At 37.5% G+C, this 20,271-nt stretch overlaps 1 long non-coding RNA gene across 1 annotated transcript in view; it reads left to right on the forward strand.

Annotated features, from left to right (window-relative positions):
* The window catches only part of LOC145673503 (uncharacterized), a 50,576-nt gene extending 30,517 nt beyond the window's left edge, over window positions 1-20,059 (forward strand). Inside the window, exon 3 of the long non-coding RNA XR_014128776.1 lies at window positions 19,817-20,059. This is a non-coding gene — a long non-coding RNA (uncharacterized LOC145673503). The remainder of the gene's footprint in view (window positions 1-19,816) is intronic.
* Window positions 20,060-20,271: the final 212 nt, after the last annotated feature.

The following is a 20,271-nucleotide window of genomic DNA, read 5'->3' on the forward strand; positions in this document are numbered from 1 at the left end:
CGCGGACGGCCGCCATCTTGGATTTCATATTTTTATTATGAATGATAAGTGGTTAGTGTGATGTGTGACCGTAATCTAGAATTTTCTCAGGATATCAAATAGGCAATCAGATTTCATGTAACTTATTTTGGTGAAACATTATTGGCAACTAGAAAAGTTATGTTTGCCTCTTTCTTGTAGAACCATTTCAGGTGTGGAACCATTTCTTAAATATAATATTATAAGGAATGCATCCAGATAATCAAACTGTTTGGTGGAAGGTGTACCCGTGCAGTGGCTGTCGACTTCAACCAATGTCATCCACAACGTGACCCTGTGTCATATGTTGTAGTATGACAATTATTAACCAAATTTCAGGAAACGGACTCCAGTCGTGAACAGACCTCGCAGCACATGACCGTGAATGACCATAGACGAAGTAACAGCTACGGCAATGCTGGCCTCCTTCTCCATTTCACCCCAGTGGAGTACATGTCATTCATCAACGGAATGTTGGGTGATTTTTAGTTCAGTGCACAGGAAGCTGCACAAATATAAGTGGCATCCGTATGAGGTCAAATGCAACAACATCTCTCCAAAGATGAACCTGAGTCTAGTTTTGTAAGTAGGCTATCGACCAATTACGGCTAAACACTAACTTTGTTATGAAGGTACTCCATTTAGATGAAGCTCACTTTTATGTAAATGGGGAGGTTAATACGCAGAACATACGCTATTGGTCACTTGGCAATCCCACATGGACAGATCCCTCCAAAATGACCGGTGCAGAGAAGATTATTGTGTGGGAAGGTATATGAGGAACAGGAATAATCGGTTCCTTTATCATTCCAGGAACTTTAAATGTGGATCGATACCTCGTGCTATTATAGGAATATATACTACTAGCTGTGATGTCTGAAGATGGTACATTTCCTTGTTTTTTCAGCACCATGGTACTTCCCTTATTATGGCTTCCGGATGAGTCACTACTTCAATGAACCATTTCCTGAGACGTCGGCCAGTTGAATGGCCTGCCAGATCACCAGACCTAAAGTCACTTGATTTCTACCTTTGGGGACATGTTAAGTCTTCGGTTTATGCTGTGAAAATTCGTGATCTTCGTCAACTTTTACAATGTGTCGCCACTACCTGTGCGCAAATTTCCCCTGATACCCTGTATCATATCCACAGCAATTGGGAGAAGCGCCTGCAAACGTCCATAGCTCATTACGGACAACATATGGAACAAACTATATAGGTTAATATAACTTTCAGTTGCCAATGACGTTTTACTAACTTAGTTAAATGAAATCTGATTGTATATTTGACACCCTGAAAATATTCTAGCCCGTGGTCATACATCACACTACTCACCCATCGTACATAATAAAAATGTCAAATTCAAGATGGCGACAGTTCGCCTGTCTCACATTCAATGAAACTATGTGTGTGGATTTTAAAAGGGTGATAAGGGGCTTTTTGATACACCCTGTATATACAGTCATTGTCAAAACCCTGAGCACACTACTGATTTTGCAGAATTCTCCAAAAAAGGAAAAAAGAAAGACGTATTCATACATTCGTTTTTCTTGGTCTGTAAAATAAACATCTTTGCACATATAAAGAAGTTAAAACATATGGTCCTGTTTTCACTGAGACAATGAAATTCCGACTCTTAGCCGACTCTGTACAAATTCCAGACACTTGTTTTATGAATTTATCCAACTTTTGCGAAGTTATGTGACTGTAGTAGTTATGAGTAGTGTTTCTTCCAGACATGTTTTTTGGGGGGCACTGTTCCCCGGACGAGACCAAAATAATACATATATAATATAATAATAAATAAAATAGTACCAGATGTACCCCCCGGAACATCTTTTTTTTTCTAAGAACGACTGGTTCTGAGTGTCTTCCAAAGACCTTCAGTATTCGTTAGCCTCTATTTACGGACTGTCTTGTCAAGTTTATCTTATGAGAGCTGGATGGGTAACAAACCCGGTAACTGTAGTGATTATTCCATTTGTTAGTGATGTAAACATCTTCTTTGCATTGTAGATATTACTTCTTAGCTTGGAAGAATGTTTGGGATGGTAGTCCCGTTGTAGTACAATACAAAGCTGCTGCCGAAAATCCGTGTTCCTAATGGAATTCAATGCCTCATAAACGTTGTTTTCGTCCATTATTCCATTAACTAAATTATCAACTTCATAGTCCGTAAAGCATCCCCAAACAGTGACACTACTTTCTTCATGTCTTAATGTAGGTATTATACGGACAGGGTGAAAACTTAAAGAAATCAGAGCTAAATTTTGTACATAAATTTATACAACGAGACGAGACGCGAAAGAATTCTTCGAAAGTCGAAATGAGATGAAACTTCTATATGACATACGAGACGAGACGAGACACGGAAACCTTATTTTTTTGTCTCTTCTAACCTTGTGGGCAATATTAATCTCGCCCCAAACAAAAGCTAAAATGGTGCTGATGTCGAGATTACTCCGCAAATGTTTTAAAATAATTTACTATCTGCTCTATACGAGCAGTAAACAGATTTTTACGTTTCATATATTACCAGTGGCACAATTGGGTCGACCCCCCTTTGTGTTTCACGAACATAGGACACGTCTCAACGTAATAGGTGATTTTTAATTTTCCGTCATTGGCACGCTTTTATTCATGCCTTTGTTCAAGAAAGGCATAGTGAAATAAATTGTTCTGAATTTTTTAAATACGTTTTGAGATGAAAAAAAAATGTTTTGTCATTTAGGCGAGAGTGAATTTGAAGAAATTAATCGGTGGACGCAATACCGTTCTTGGCAAAATTCGATTAAATTTTGCTTGAAATTAAATTAAGGGTCACATTGACCAACTGTAAGTACCAATATTCGTATAATTTACCGGTAAAGAAAAAACATCTTCCGGCTGTCGCCCGTAGGCACGTGCCTAGTGTGCCTAATGGTAAGTCTGTCACTGATATTACCGAAAATTTGTGCAGAAGAAGCGGAATTTTATGTAGAAGGAATACATTTTTTTAAAAGGTAATAGAAACCATTACAGTCATTTGAAAAGAATTTGACGTGATGGAACCTATTTGAAAAGGTAAACAAGTTGGACAATAGAAAGCTTTTCAGCTTCAGAAACATACAAATTTAGATCTAGGTGTTGTAGATCAGCGTCCCCACCCAATAAGAAGACTGATTAAAAATATATATTTTAGTAGTAGAAACTTATGTTACGTCGCTGTTAGATCGTTAGTTGTTAAAATATAAATTTGTTGTTTAACGGGATGATCTACCTTTTCTCGGCACAAAAATTTTTATATTGAACCTTATGGGGAGAACATGGCTACCGAATTTCCTCAGTTTCTAAGGAACTAGGTATCTCTAGTGGGAAAGAAAAATTTTGCAGCATTCTACAGAAGTTTATTAACGGGTTGAAATACTTAAATTGTATATTTGTCTGCTAGTTTAGCAGAAATAAATTATTAAAAAATAAATAAATTAGTTTATTTTTATACAAATTATAATAAGTCTAACTTTGGAACCAATTATGGTAGAAAGATCAACTTTTTTTTGTTTTATTCCTTGAGAGGAAACGACTCTAATAGTTTTAATCACAACCATATCTGATACGCGAATTAAAAAATAGTATTTTAATATAAGTATTAAAGTCCACCTGTCAAAGTATGACGAGGGTAAGTCACGCCCCACTCTAAGCTTGGCCGCGGAAAGGGCGGGGGTTGGTGAAATGGAGGGGGAAGGGGGTGGATGTCTGAATGAAACAGGTTCTCGACCAGTTTCTGAGATTACCTGTCAGCTGCCAAATACTGTTAGCTTTATAGAGTTTGTCTCCCTCAATGGTTCCATACTAAGAGACTGGACGATGTGGTGTGAAGTATCTTCTTTTCCCCGTTACCTCTGGAAGTTCATCAAGATCATTCTAGAGTGCGCGGGAAGAACAGTATATACTGTATCAGAAAACACTGTTATTTTGGGATTTTTCCCCCTTCCGGACAAATATTATAGCATACAGTAGTGGCGAAGGGAAGGGGGGCAGAGGGGTGCCCCCTCAGGATTCCGACAATATAAAGTCCTGGCCCCCATATATAGGTGTCCGTAAAAAAATGTCTCCTAAGTTTTTTTAATAACGTCTTGGGAATATATTTCAAATTTGACGTGTTTTTCTGGTAGCCGTCATTTTCCAATATGGCCACCGCCCTACGTAAATATATATAAAGAGAGAGATCGTGAACCAAGGCACTTAGAAAGATAATTTTGTTGTCAAAGTATAGGTTTTTGAGGCCGATGAATTTAAATATGGCATTGTTTATTGCCACTTAGAAACCTTACAACCTGGCAACACTGTTGTCTAACGATTAACTGTACAAAGTTACAAATGCGTATATGCACGCATTACTCTAGGATGTAGCGTACTTCCTCAGGACTAAGCGAAACCTACTTTTTCTGGTAGCTTTCATCACGACAAGACATATTTTATACATGGTAACATGAGAGAACATTTGTCTAAATCCAATATGGCAGCCAATATGATGGCTAATTACTAGGAAACCAAGTAATGGACTTATTCAAATGCCTAGAGCCTAGAGAATGGGAGAAAGAGGCAGGATACGGTCTCATTGAAGAAGCGTCTCCTGAGGGGGCGAGGGAAATTTAAAATACTCCATTTTTTTAATGAAAAACACGGTTTTGCCTCCTTGTCCGCAGACAACACTGCACACCAAATGCTCTATAAGACGTTCTCTAAATAGCCCTGTTAGATCCAATCTGTATTGTGTGTAAACCGTGCATTTTTACGGGGGAACAGCGGAGCAAAAGCCCTGTTTTTTGTGATATTTCTGGTTTCTCGTGCTTACTTCGCTAAGACTCCCCCTCAGGATTCCGACAATCTGCCAATCTCTAATTATCCTATAGCAGTGTTAATTTCAGATCATTTCCTCCGGAGGTACCACGCACAGAGGGGGAAAGCGACTAAAAATTGCGTGCTCCACAGAAATTTCTGCGAAGATCTCAAGCACCCGAGGGTGAATTTCTTAGCTCTTGGGAGAATTTACCCCCCCCCCCCAGAATCACCCCTGAAATCATCACTGTCCTAGGGAGTTGAAACAAGAAGCAGGATACGCAAAAAAAGAACAAACTTTCAAAGCATTTAAAGTTTAGGCTCGTTGCGCTAAGCGCCTTCTTAGGACGAGGATATGGGAATTGAAAAATGCACGTTTTCTTTTATTTATTTATTTATTTATTTATTTACTGAAAAACATGTTTGCCCTTTCTTGTTCCCAGACAACCATGCAGACGACACACACCAATTGTCTTATACAAAAATGTTGCCATGATAGCTCCTATAAGACCCATTTGGAACGGTGTCCATACTTGTTATATGGGGACAAGGGGGCAAAGCCCTGTTTTCTTTGACTTTTTCGTTTTCCGCGCTTACCCCGCTAAGACTACGCACTGTCAGTCTCGATTTATCCTAAAGAGTTGAAACAAGAAGCAGGATACGCAGAAAAGAACATACTTTCAGAATGATGACGTCCTATGGGTGGGACCTACAGCTTAACGTAGGATACGAACCAGTTGTGTCTCCATCGGGAATCAAACAAGGGACTCCTTGATCATAAGGGATGAGCGTAACTATTCATCCACGACACACACATACATACATACAAACATATATATACATATATATATAAATATATATATATATATATATATATATATATATATATATATATATATATATATATATATATATATATATATATATATATATGCAGACTATAATATACGTGGTAATAAATAGCTACAATAATATTCCAGGAACTTTTTGACTGTCCCCCCGTATAATCTTTATTTTCTAGTAATGTATTCACATTGAAGGCTACGTCTTTGAAAATAATGTTGACAAATTACAAGAATTCTTTGAATATGTTCTATCGACTTTTTTCTGTAATAGACTATTGTACGTGGTAATAAATAGCTACAATAATATTCCAGGAACTTTTTGACTGTCCCCCCGTATAATCTTTATTTTCTAGTAATGTATTCACATTGAAGGCTACGTCTTTGAAAATAATGTTGACAAATTACAAGAATTCTTTGAATATGTTCTATCGACTTTTTTCTGTAATAGACTATTGTACGTGGTAATAAATAGCTACAATAATATTCCAGGAACTTTTTGACTGTCCCCCCGTATAATCTTTATTTTCTAGTAATGCATTCACATTGAAGGCTACGTGTTTGAAAATAATGTTGACAAATTACAAGAATTCTTTGAATATGTTCTATCGACTTTTTTCTGTAATAGACTATTGTACGTGGTAATAAATAGCTACAATAATATTCCAGGAACTTTTTGACTGTCCCCCCGTATAATCTTTATTTTCTAGTAATGCATTCACATTGAAGGCTACGTCTTTGAAAATAATGTTGACAAATTACAAGTATTCTTTGAATATATTCTATCGACTTTTTTCTGTAATAGACTATTGTACGTGGTAATAAATAGCTACAATAATATTCCAGGAACTTTTTGACTGTCCCCCCGTATAATCTTTATTTTCTAGTAATGCATTCACATTGAAGGCTACGTCTTTGAAAATAATGTTGACAAATTACAAGAATTCTTTGAATATGTTCTATCGACTTTTTTCTGTAATAGACTATTGTACGTGGTAATAAATAGCTACAATAATATTCCAGGAACTTTTTGACTGTCCCCCTGTATAATCTTTATTTTCTAGTAATGCATTCACATTGAAGGCTACGTGTTTGAAAATAATGTTGACAAATTACAAGAATTCTTTGAATATGTTCTATCGACTTTTTTCTGTAATAGACTATTGTACGTGGTAATAAATAGCTACAATAATATTCCAGGAACTTTTTGACTGTCCCCCGTATAATCTTTATTTTCTAGTAATGCATTCACATTGAAGGCTACGTCTTTGAAAATAATGTTGACAAATTACAAGAATTCTTTGAATATGTTCTATCGACTTTTTTCTGTAATAGACTATTGTACGTGGTAATAAATAGCTACAATAATATTCCAGGAACTTTTTGACTGTCCCCCCGTATAATCTTTATTTTCTAGTAATGCATTCACATTGAAGGCTACGTCTTTGAAAATAATGTTGACAAATTACAAGAATTCTTTGAATATGTTCTATCGACTTTTTTCTGTCATAGACTATTGTACGTGGTAATAAATAGCTACAATAATATTCCAGAAACTTTTTGACTGTCTCCCCGTATAATCTTTATTTTCTAGTAATGGATTCACATTGAAGGCTACGTCTTTGAAAATAATGTTGACAAATTACAAGAATTCTTTGAATGTGTTCTATCGACTTTTTTCTGTAATAGACTATTGTACGTGGTAATAAATAGCTACAATAATATTCCAGAAACTTTTTGACTGTCTCCCCGTATAATCTTTATTTTCTAGTAATGGATTCACATTGAAGGCTACGTCTTTGAAAATAATGTTGACAAATTACAAGAATTCTTTGAATATGTTCTATCGACTTTTTTCTGTAATAGACTATTGTACATGATTCTAACACAATTACTCAACTATTGACACTTGTAATATCCAACATTTCTAGGATAGCACTGCAAACCTTTGATCACGAAATTAGTTTGAGGTTTCTCATTTAAACAAGTGCCTCTTTTAGGGTCTCTTCTCTTTTACATTCTTGAGTTTCTTGAAGGACCTGCAGCTCTAGGTTTCTGCTCTATTATCTTCTCCACCAAATTCAAAATAGAGGTTCTTCTACTCTTATGTTTTCCTGTGACAACTCTCTACAATATCCAGGAATTTACAGATGTTGTATCCGTACGTGCACTAAGAATCGTCTTGAACCTACCCGAATGAAGCATTCTGGTCGTTTTGGTTGAGTATGTCAACACCATGTTATGTTGAACAACAGCTCTCCTTCCTTTTTTCCTTCAAATGACAGAGTTATGATACATTTCAACGTAGAGTATTAAACTAGCATCAGGGGCGGATCCAGGACGGACTTCTGGGGGGAAGGCGGTGGGTTGTAATACTGCTACTTAGAGGTACTTTTAAGAGCTCCAAACTCTGGGATGGGTTTTATTTATATATATATATATATATATATATATATATATATATATATATATATATATATATATATATAAATAAGAAAGTTTGCTCTTCTGAGGAAGGGGGCGATTGCCCCCTGGATCCGCCATTGACTAGCATATATACGGTATATAGCTAGTCGTGACAAAAAGTATAGACCAACTCGAAATTTCAGAGTCCTGCGATATACTTCCGCAATGATTTTTATAGAGGTAGTTGGTGACTACTTCACATTATATGCCCGTAGCTAAAGCCCCTCTATAAAAAATTGTTGCGTGAGTACCTTAGGATTCTGAAACATGTATTTTTGGATAGCGCACCTGTTAGTTCCTAAGTGGAGTCTTGACCCGACTACGGTAGGTCCGATAATTATTTCTTGTGAAAATGTCATATATTACCTTTTACAGCTCGTGACGACAGTAAGATTTCTGTGATTCGGCCAATCCCTGCTCCGTGATTCGGCCAATCCCTGTTCCTACTTGCAAATGCCTGATTTATAGCATTTACGCTATTAGTAAGCGCTACTGAGGTCAATAAGAGTTGAATTAGATTTTTGCGAGGGGCGCATTGTTATAGCATGTTTTCTAACGCACAAGGGGGGGTTTAAGTGTATGTTTAGCCAATGGTGCCATTTGTATCTTTGTGGCTTTGCACTCTAACTCCAAATAATAATAATAATAATAATAATAATAATAATAATAATAATAATAATAATAATAATAATAATATAACTTTTGCCTCCTGAAAATAACCAGATGGTAAAGTTATGGTCGATACATTTTTGGAATTCGAAGGCATTTTAGAATGCTTGTCTATCATCTGGCTATCAGAAATAATTGATCACCATTTTCTCTACATATCTATAATTTTCTTACAGGGTAGAACACCTCCTCAGAAGAGAGAGAGAAAAAAAAGAGAGAGAGAGAAAGTGGCCGAACTTGGGCTACTGAACGTGAGGACAGGATGTGTACATTCGCATTGACACCTGCTGTGAAAACGGTCTGTGTACATAGCTGAAAGAGATCTGTGAAGACCCTTCCCTTCATATCTCTCGGGACGAAAACAAAAGAAAAGGGTGGGCGCGGATGTCTTACCCTCGTCAAACTTCTTGACAGGTGGACTTTAATACTTATATTAAAATACTATTTTTTAATTGGCGTATCAGATATGGTTGTGATTAAAACTATTAGAGTCGTTTCTTCTCAAGGAATAAAACAAAAAAAAGTTGATCTTTCTACCATATTTGGTTCCAAAGTTAGACATATTATAATTTGTATAAAAATAAACTAATTTATTAATTTTTAATAATTTATTTCTGCTAAACTAGCAGACAAATATACAATTTAAGTATTTCAACCCGTTAATAAACTTCTGTAGAATGCTGCAAAATTTTTCTTTCCCATTAGAGATACCTAGTTCCTTAGAAACTGAGGAAATTCGGTAGCCATGTTCTCCCCATAAGGTTCAATATAAAAATTTTTGTGCCGAGAAAAGGTAGATCATCTCGTTAAAAGTATCAATTGTGTATTTTATAGCCTCTCTATAAAATAAACGTAAATTAAATTAGTGCAATTAAGACTTGATTTTTTTTGTATCTAATCCTCTTCCGTAACAACCGGTTTATTATAACTAGTATACATATTTTAATGTCAACTCCTTTGCAAGTCAAAGAAAATAAACAAACAGTTACCGTAACTTGTTTGTATTGGTGTTGCCAGGACTTTCGTCACAACATAAAATTTATGAAGTATAATGTAACTAATTGAGATATATTAGAACACGTCATGAATAACCGTTATCTTTTTCTTTTTTTTTTAATTTTAAAAACATGAATCTAATTATTCTTAGCCTATCTTTTTCTATATTGTAAAACACTGTCCCATATAGGTTATAGGTAGAGCAAGGTAAATAAAATGGGTGTCAGGAATCGACTCCCACTGCCGGCTTTTATTATAAAAGTTACTATATAACAGTATTTGCAGAAATACTACAAAAGTTAATCTCCTCTAATTTATTGGGTTAGAAATTAGGTAGTCCTTGACCGCAAGGCGGTGTACAGGATGTCTACAGATCCCTGTGGCAGGCAGAGCAGAGTGGCGAAGGAATCCCCAATGCTCCGTGACAAGCAGTGAGAGGGTTAGTAGTCACTAGAGACCTGCACGGGCCGGGTTCGGCCCGAAGTCTAATCCGGCCCGCGGGCCGGGCTTGGGCGGGCCAACTCTGTTATTTTCTTTGGGCCGGGTCGGGCTTGGGCGGGTCGACACTGATTTCTCTTCAGGTCAGGCCGGGCTGGGGCCGATTAATTGCAATTCTTTAATAATTATTGGCTTTCGTTAAACGATAATTGAATTAAAGCTAAACGTTGAAGAAGTGTGTCCGTGAAAAATATTACAAATGTGAAGTAACTGTGTATTGGAAATGAAGTGACTGTGTATTAGAAGTAACTATGAATTTAATTCGCTAATCAACGACAGAATCATGAACTTTCGAAAATTCATCGGAAGGAAACTTTGATCAAGATTGTACATTCTCAGACAGCTTTTGTAAACGCATATTTGTTAATAAACACGACTAGCTTCCTTCTTTCCTTTCCGCATACCCTCAAGCACAGCCTGAAACTTCCCGATTCATTGGACTCTTAGGTCATCATTCTTGAGTTGATCAAAACCAAGGGGGGCACAACAACAAGGGGTATTCGACACACGATTAGGATAGGTGCAGGATCGACGAGAGAAGCGGATCGCACCATTGGAGAATAACCAGCTCCATAGTCAAGAGTACCATTCTGTTGGTTTATCACCGCAGACTCATTAAGCTTCAGCAGACTAGTAGAATGAAGGTGTAGGAGGACATCATCGTAAAGACGCATTATCGACGCCCCTTGCAGATCAACAGGATAGAGATCCAGATCTTGACCGTCTCCAGCTTATCCAGGCTCTTCCAGGGGAAGACATTCATCGTTTCAGATGACTAGGACGACGCCAGCTTCGTTGAATCTATCAGGCTAGTGCTCATCCTTTATCTTTTAATCATAACCTTTCTTTCTCTCTCACCTTTTCCCCAACTAGTCATTTTGAAATTAGAAGCATTTGAATTTCATTAAATTCAACCACAATTTTACAGTTAAGTACCGTGTTGTGCATCAGTTCCATCCCCATTTGGTTGCATTTATTTATTACGTATTCTGAGCTACAACTGATGGCACAGCACCGGCACACAAAGAATGCAATAGCTATTTACAGTTTGTGTTGCTTAGCGGCTCCACTTTCACTATAGAGGATTGCAGGCATTGCGCAGTAAATTGAGCTCTGACCTCGACCTTCAATGAACCCAAAATATAACAAGAAGGGGTGGGAAAGTTTTGCCTGTCGCTAAACAATATTGCCGTCTTCACTTTATGCTAAAAATCAATTAAGTTAGATTTTTGTTAGGGTCTACAGGAAATGGAGTTTTTGTTCTCTCGATGACAGGCAAAATTCTAGGAGGCAATGGTACCATTCGGGAGAGCAAGCGTTAGGTTGTGAACCAGAGTTTAGAAAATGTTTCTGAGGGTTAGGTCAAGTTTAATACTAAATTTTGAGAAAGATTGGGCCTCGAGCTAAATTTTTTAAAAAAATAATGGGGCCGGGATCGGGCCAAAAACTTTTAAAATTTCTCGGCCCCGGGTCGGGCTTCAGCCAAAAAATTTTTAAAAAGTTATCGGGCCGGGCCGGGTTCGGGCCGAAAATCTCCAAAACTTTTCGGGCCCGGGCTGGGCCGGGCCTAGGTACATTCGTGCTGGATTGGGCTCGGGCCGAAACATTCGGCCAGTGCAAACAGTAGGAGGGAGACCAGAAAACTGGTAAAGAACTTCAAAATTTTGGGGGGGCGGTTCAGAACTGCCGGCTGTGCCCCATTATATAGGCGTCCTGGCTGCGGTGGCGCTGCTGCTCTGATGTCATCGTGTGCTTCGTAGGAGGAGCCAGAGATCCGTCGTCTGCTTGTTGTAGTAAATCCACGTGGTGCGTATTATCCTGACGTAAAACCATGAGATGGTGTTTGTAAACACAAACGTAAAGTATTGTTTGTATACAGGGTGCTCCGGAAGTGGGCGTACCCCTAATTGGTGTTTTCTGACGGTTTTAGGTTTTACCCTACATTTGTTTGTTAACACTGCTTGGCATTGTATGGTAACATTGCTTAGCATTGTCTGGCATCATTGCTATCCATGTTCATTTTTCTGCTCGGTAACAGTTATTACCTGAATCAGACGTTTCCTGGCCGCTGGATTGGAAGAAGTTGTGCATCTTCACCAGCTCCTTTTGCTTGTCCTCCAAGAAGTCCCGATCTGACAACACCAGACAATGCTCTCTGAGGTTTCATAAAGCAACAAGTAAGAAACACTCGATATCACACAACGCAGAAATTACGAGCAGCTGTGGAACACACCTTCACCCTCGTGACTCTGGAGTATCCCCACAAAACATCTGCGAGAATTTGGCGCAGAATTCAACTGTGTTACGACATGGATGGTGATCATACCGATGTTTATGGCTCTTAAAACTTCAAGGTAACTGTGTACAGACATTCTACCATAACTAACACTGTACTGTTGAAACTAAAGGGGGTACGCCCAATTCCGGACCACCCTGTACAATACCACGTGGAATATTACAATATGTTTAATAATACTATGCTTCTGTATACTCAGTTTTAAAAAATCCAGACATACAATTATCTTTGATTTATTAATTAGATAACACATTCTCAATCTATGGCCCGCAATCCACTGATAGGTCCTGATAAGTATTTGTTGGGTCACGAAGTCTTCACGTAGATTGATAGGTTTTAAAGGATGCCAGAAAAATATACATACTACGCAGTAAGTAATATGAGCATAAATGACTGAGAAACCTATATTTATACTGGTATAAACAGTGCTGTAAGTGAGACGGTATGCGGTGATATGCCATACCGCCTCTGGTTTTTTAGTAATCAGGACATACCGTCTCTGGTTTTCCAGTGATCAAGACAATATTTAAATAGCCGGTATGTTGAGTTAAAATCTTAATAAAACATACCGCCTCTGCTTTTTTTTTTCACTTCGAACACTGGGTATAAATGATGTACGAACAGTTCGTTTGTATTCCGTACGACTCGATTGAAGTTAACACCATATTGTCTGTAGAGGGCATGGTGATCGTAGTTTAAAGATCGACCGTAGTAGTACCCACGAGAAGAGAAATAAAGTTTTCTTGTCTCGTCTTGTAAATTTATTTCTCGTATATGCCCTGATCTTTTTCTTGTTTTCGTCTAAAAGTTTTCAAAATCTTTCCGTGTCATGAGATCCATGAAAGATGTGGCAATGATTTGTATATCTTAAAACGCTGGTAAATGCTCTCCATTATGTTCGTATAATCATCTTATCTTTTTATAGTTTTTATGCCATGAATAATGTAACACTGAAACAGTGTTTGAGATCTAAGACACGTGAACCAGTGTTGCCACGAGTCACGAGAAATGTCTCGTCTCGTCTCGAATTTGAGAATGCAGTTCTCGTCTTGATTTTTGTCTCGTTTTCGAGACGAGGCTCGAGACAATACGATAAATCTGTCGTCTCGAAGGCAACACTAGTCGTCGGAGAAACACGACGAGTGTAGTTGTATATGCGAATCCATTATGTGTGACTCATAGTCTATCCAGATTTCAGTTATCTTAAACAAGTTGGCAGTGAGTTTCTGTTGTGCTTTAAAGCGCGGCTGCATAGTGGAGTTAAGTGAGTTCGGGTTTTCGTTTGAGTTTGGTTTTGACTTTAGTGTCCCTTTCAGCAGCGAGGCTATATGAGATGTGGACCTACTGCTTAACGTGAGATCAAACCACATAAGCTCCCGCTGGGAATCGAGCCCGGGCCTCCCACGCAAAAGCGCGTACGCCAACTGCTTAGCCACGAGTTAGCTCAGGAGCACTCGTTTCCCAGTATTGCTGCTCATGTGGACTATCACATGTCACTGGTTGATCTGTAGTGTACACGTTGAGAGGAAGAGTCCCTCCAGCGTCTCCGCGACCCACCAAGGAACACCTGGGCAGAAGCATCGTTCGGACCTCCTTAACTGATAGTACGGCGATGGCTAGTTCAATCAAAGGAAACTAACTTTCGTACCGTGACGGAACTTAATCATTAAGCTATTGAATATTGGAAACATGTCTTCGTTCTTACGTAATTACCCCCTTACATTATAGGTACTTATCATTAAGAGTACCGCCAGTGGCGTTGCAAAGCAAATGGAAAACGATGGAATCATTCACTGATGAGTCTTTTTCTCTCTCGGATACAGTGGTCTCCGTGTGCATGTCCGTAATCGTTCAGGTAAGCGAAAAGATTTAGCGTGCGTTGACATTTGTTACAGAGGATATACACCTGGTATTTTGGTATAAGAAGCAATAAGCTACATGCTGCTTCTGATCTTCTTTAAGGAGAGTATGATTAGTTCGTGATACACTCATTACTTCGTCAATTATGTCTTCTAACATAGTTTAGAGATTTACAGAACATATATTCTAGCAGGATAACACGCGTTCCCATATCACCAGGCAAACCCAGAGCGTTCTACGTATAGATCTTTTTACTCAGACCTACAGGCCTCTGGACCTGAGTTCTGTCAAACACGTGTAGACAAGATGGAGCGAAGCCTGACCTCCTCCGTGGTCCGGTGTTGATTATCGTCCAGCTACACCAACACCTACAATGAGCGTGAGATGCATCCCAGCACGCCCGTATCCAGGGGGGGGTCTACGGGGCCGGGCCCCCCATAATTTTTGCTGACCCCTTAAAATTTTAACGGTAGGCTTGCGAATGAACTTTAATGTGGGGATGAACTATAATATGGTTGGATCGCCCCCCTAACTTCAGCCGGGGGCCCCCTACATTTTTGGGCTGGCTACGGGCCTGCATTCCAGACAGGCATTGAACATATGTGCGACCGGCTACTTAATGATAAGCTCCTTGTGTGATTACTTAGGATGGTTACCATGATATTAAGGTAAGTACTCTCTTTTTGATTACACTCTAATATGTTTGGGATGTCCCACCAGAGGAGCAATGTAGGTTCACTACTATATCTACTATAATATTTTTCATTTTTACTAATTTTGGACCAGATCCGTTAATTCGTATTCGTTATTTTTAAAGTCGTTCGTATCAATTATTGAAAGGAAAAGGTTTTAAGGTAAAAACTTCAAATTTGAATCTTGGATGGATTTAGAAATGTATTCATATATACCGCTAAAAGAAGAGTTTACTAGTTTAACAAAAGGATTCGTGTTAGTCCCTGACTTGAAAAGGTTGAGTACAACTTAATTGAATTCTCATCGTTTCTTATTTTAACACTCATCGTTTTTGTTAAAGAGAAACGCCTCACTGTCAGTCAGTAATTAACGCTAATTCCTAATAGTTAACAGTTGCACCAACAGCTATTCGAGTTCGAGTGCAATTGCCATTCCGCAAATGAAAAGACTCATGGCTCAAATGGAAATAACGCTTCTCAGTGGAGCAAATAAGAGCACACGAAGTCTCCCACTGTCCACGAAAGGGTGGAGACAAGGGCTTTAACCATATTTAGAGCATTAATATTTGCGTAACTGCAAGTTAGTTGGTGGACATGCATTTTAAAAAAGAAAAAAAAACTTAATGTAAACAATAAAACTTTTAATAACACACTATTGACTTGTAATGTACAGCGAACTGAGAGCTTAAGGTAAACAACTACCGGTAATGCTACATAAACAACAAGCTGGAGCTCTAAAATACTCAAGTCATACTCATTTCAATTATTCGTTTGTGTTGATATTCTGTTAGTGCAGGAACAAGCTATGATACATTATGATTTACGTTAAAACCTAGCACTATTTCCAAAAATAGACTTAGTACTCCAGTATCAGACCTTTTTTTTAAAAAGTCTTCGAGGTGGTCATTTGCAAACTGAAAACATTAAAAAAAAAAAAAAACATGAACCGTGTCATTAACTTAAGTTCTAGTTCACTTGCAATAATAATGGATATAAAAATTTGCTTATGTACAGCTAACACTATAACGCTGGACGCAACACTATAACTTTCAGAATATTAAAATATTTGATTTTATGATGTAGACTTACGCAAACAACATTCAATTATATTGTCAATAGACAGCCATATATTACCTTCGAGTTCTCTCAGCAAATAAAATATTATAAGAATAGTAACCTTGATTCTTGTTCTTTAGTATTGAAAAAAAAATCACTTGGAAACACTGAAAACCCCTACTACTTCAGATACCTACTTCTCATAAATGTCTACGAAGCTGAGTAATTCCTCCTTCCATTTATAATAAACATTTCTCTATCCTTTTTTGTCGAGTTGTATAACACATTGCATTTGTGAGAGGGCGCTAGTTATATGGGGGCAGCCCAGCCCTTCCTGCCCTTTTATTCAGCTAAGCAGCATGGCGTCTGGGAACAAAAAGCCTCTCGCTCCATCCTTTTGTTGTTAAATAAATGATTTGAAAACCAAATTTGGAAACGTCGGAGACTGGAGGCTGAGTAGAGTAGAATGGGCGAAGAAGAAATGAATCCAGGGATGAAGGAATGCTGTTTGTTTTCGAACTGAAAGCCTTTTCACACTTTCTAATTCAAATTATTGTATTTTGTCTTCCACCAGAAAATTAAATCAATATGGCTATTTTTCTTTCTTCTCAACAGTCATCATTTGGTAGAAATTTGTTACCTGCATTCTTTTTTTTTTCACCCTTCTCTTTTTATGACATATTTATCTTCATTTTTCTTTGGTTTTCTGTACTGTTCCTGACAACTGGCCCCTCCCATTGTTTCTCTACAGAAACAGATATTAATTTCTTTTTGTTTGATTTATACGTAGGCCAATTTAAACTGAAAATTGATTATGGATGCGATAAACTTGTCAGTGCATTATGATTTAATGGATTTTTCTCCTTGCTTGAACTCAAGATTTATCGGTGCATATTTCGTCCCGGCAAGGAGTAAAATCATTTATGGGGATCATTTTGAGCTGGAAAACAGTCTATCAATCACTTATTTACATATATAAGCATGTTTTTGTTGGATGTTTGCAAGAAAGTATGCTATAACATATGTAGTATGACTAAGTATGAGCTATTTGCTTGTTTCACAAGATTAGAGATGCCTTTTAGGTGCTGTAGGTACCGTTGGCATTTCCAGTGGATGCAGGGGATAGGGGCAGGAGGAGTAGAAATCTCCATAAACCTACAAGGTTTTGAACCAGGTAGTTTAGGGAAAATTTCCCTAATCTAGTGAAATTTCGTAGATAAATTTAGCAAAAGAAAAAAAATGGGAAAAATGAATTTTTTCGATAAAACATTGAAAATCCAGGGAAATTCTTGTGTTGACTGATTGACCAATATAAATGCTTAGATTTTTCTTTGTTCTTCAGAAATAAACCAATACAATGGCCATAATTTATATTTTTGTAGAAAAAAGTAAAGGAAAAGTTAAAAAATAGCAAAAAACAAATGAATAAAGCAAATGTGATTGGCAGTTCTTTTAATATGGCTGAATTAATCTTATGAGATAACTTCTGTCGTAGAAATTGGACACTCAATGGGTATAATCGTGGGATGTTAAACTAAATTGGAGTGCTGCAAGTTCACAAAAACTCCATATCCAATTCTGATCGGCAATTCTGCTGCTCAAACAGATATGGAGAAAGCAAATGCTTTCGCAGATCATCTGCAGAACATCTTCACACCACCGCCACCTCAAACTACACCCCATGTTGCAGACAGAGCTGACACTTCTCCATTCTTGCAACCCTATACCATGCATGAACTCAGTGTAGATCAACCCATTACTGCACCTATCACTGTTCAAGAGGTCACATATACTATGAAATGTAAACAAAATACAGCACCTGGCTTTGATAATATCATTTATCGCCAGAACAGAGTGTCCTCCTACATTACTCATCCTCATCGCCAATCTTTTCACCTTCGTACTGCATACAGGTTACTTGCCTCTACCCTGGAAAACATCTAAAACTCCTATGTTTCCAAAACCACACAGGCCTCCTCATGAGATCTCATCTTACAGACCAATCCAGCTCACAAGCACATTCAGCAAAATTCTCGAACGCATTCTCGTTAAACGCCTTCAAATTTACCCCAACACCAGAAATATAATTCCTCTCACTCAAGCAGGCTTCCGTCCTTGTTTCTCCATAAATGATCAATTCTTACGTCTCACAAGCCTTATCACTACGCATTATAATAGAGTGAAATCATCATGTCTAGTTTTATTTGATCTCAAGAAAGCTTTCGATAAAGTGTGGCATCTCGGTCTTATTTATAAACTGACTAGGCTCCAGTACAGCATACATACGGGTTATCTTTAACTTTCTGTCAGGTCGTCTTACCTATGTCGCGATTAACGAACATTTGTCTAATCCCATCTACTTACTATCAGGTGTTGGGGTCCAACCCGAGACCATGCAAAGCACGTGGATCCTATGGTCCAGATGTAATTTCCAAGCAATGACGCCATATTCCAGAATGATAATGCGCCCATTCACAAGGTTGGAGCTATCGCGATGTAGTTTGAGAAACGTCAGGATGAAGTTGAGCAACTACTCTGGCCAACCCAATCCCCAGACCTAAACATAATTGAACATCTGTGGTCTGTTTTGAAGATAATATCCAATGCAGATTTCCTCGTCTATTCTCTTTCTCTGAATTTATTGAGTGATCTGCGATGCACGTGGAATGGTGTAATATTCCATAACCTGTTTGATTCGATTCCTGTCTTCTATGAGTAGAAAGGTGATCTAACGCTTTATTTATTTCGTAAGTTGCATTTTTTTTTCAGTTATTTCCATTAAGTCAATAACTACATGTACTTTCCTCTTAGCCAGTATGATGTACCAAATGTCATAAATCCGCCAGAAAAAAAAGAAAACTTTTCGTTAAGTGATAACAATTTTAAAAATATTTTACAGACAGAAGGTGACTCTGCTAATTAAAATGAGTTATATCCTCTATACTGTGTTTTTTTTTTTTAAAAAAAAAAAACATTAAAGTTAATAAACGTATATTAAGAAAGGAACAGAATGAAATTGAATAAAACCAACACTGTCGAGACAAATAGCGAGTTAGCATGCTAACACCCAATCTTTGGTAATTAACCATTAAAATAAGTTTTGAAAATGATGATAAACTTGTGTTTAAGAGAAACTTTTAAAATAAATACGATGGGTAGAAGTAGCGAAAGATAATCTTGCTTTACAACACATCGTATCCAAACGTTCTCTGAAATTACAGACTGTTCTCCGAGGAGGAATGGTGATAGAACTAAAAGTTGTTTTCATTCTATAAGTTCGTTCCATATTCAATCTCTTCCCGTATTGGTATTTGTTGGAGCTGTAGATAGGATAGTGAAATTGGTGTCTCGTGAGAGGATAATTTTACCCCACTACAAGATTTGTTGCATGTAAAATCTCTGTAAATTAGAAGGCTGTTATCTGGTAATAAACCTTATTCTTCAAACTAAGCTTAAACATTAATCTGGTACTTCAATAGGAGACGTTTTCTTAGCTTAACAGTGTACAAAATCGAAATGCAAAGTACCATTATAATTTGTCATTGTTTGAATGTTACGCACAATGGAACTAATAGGGAAAATTTTGTGATAATTTTTTTAAGTGGATCTTGGACTGGATGACTCAGTTCCTTTTTGATAGTTAAATATGCCATCTTCCTCCCATATCAAGGAACATCAAGCCTAGGTGATCCGGAAACTACGTTTGAACTTCCTGTCCTAGACCCATTTGTCTCAATTCTACAATTGAATAGGAAACAATTTTGTTTATATAGTGATTATAGGAGTCGCAAAAGAATCGTGTAGTGTAACTTCGAATGGACGTTGCTCATCGTTGCTTTTGATGTTGTCACCATTGAGCTTTGTCAGGTGAGAGCAAATGTTTCACTTGTTTCAAATATATTCTATCATTAGAGTTCAGAGCTGTACTCATGAAATATTTAATGAATTATATGTTCAGTGTTTTCATGTGGACTTTCGGAAATCTTAGTCTTGAAATGACCTTTCTATTATTATTATTATTATTATTATTATTATTATTATTATTATTATTATTATT

The sequence above is a fragment of the Thermobia domestica genome, chromosome 16 (genome assembly GCF_964235325.1).
Source record: "Thermobia domestica chromosome 16, izTheDome1.hap1.1, whole genome shotgun sequence".
NCBI classification, from domain to species: Eukaryota; Metazoa; Arthropoda; class Insecta; order Zygentoma; family Lepismatidae; genus Thermobia; species Thermobia domestica.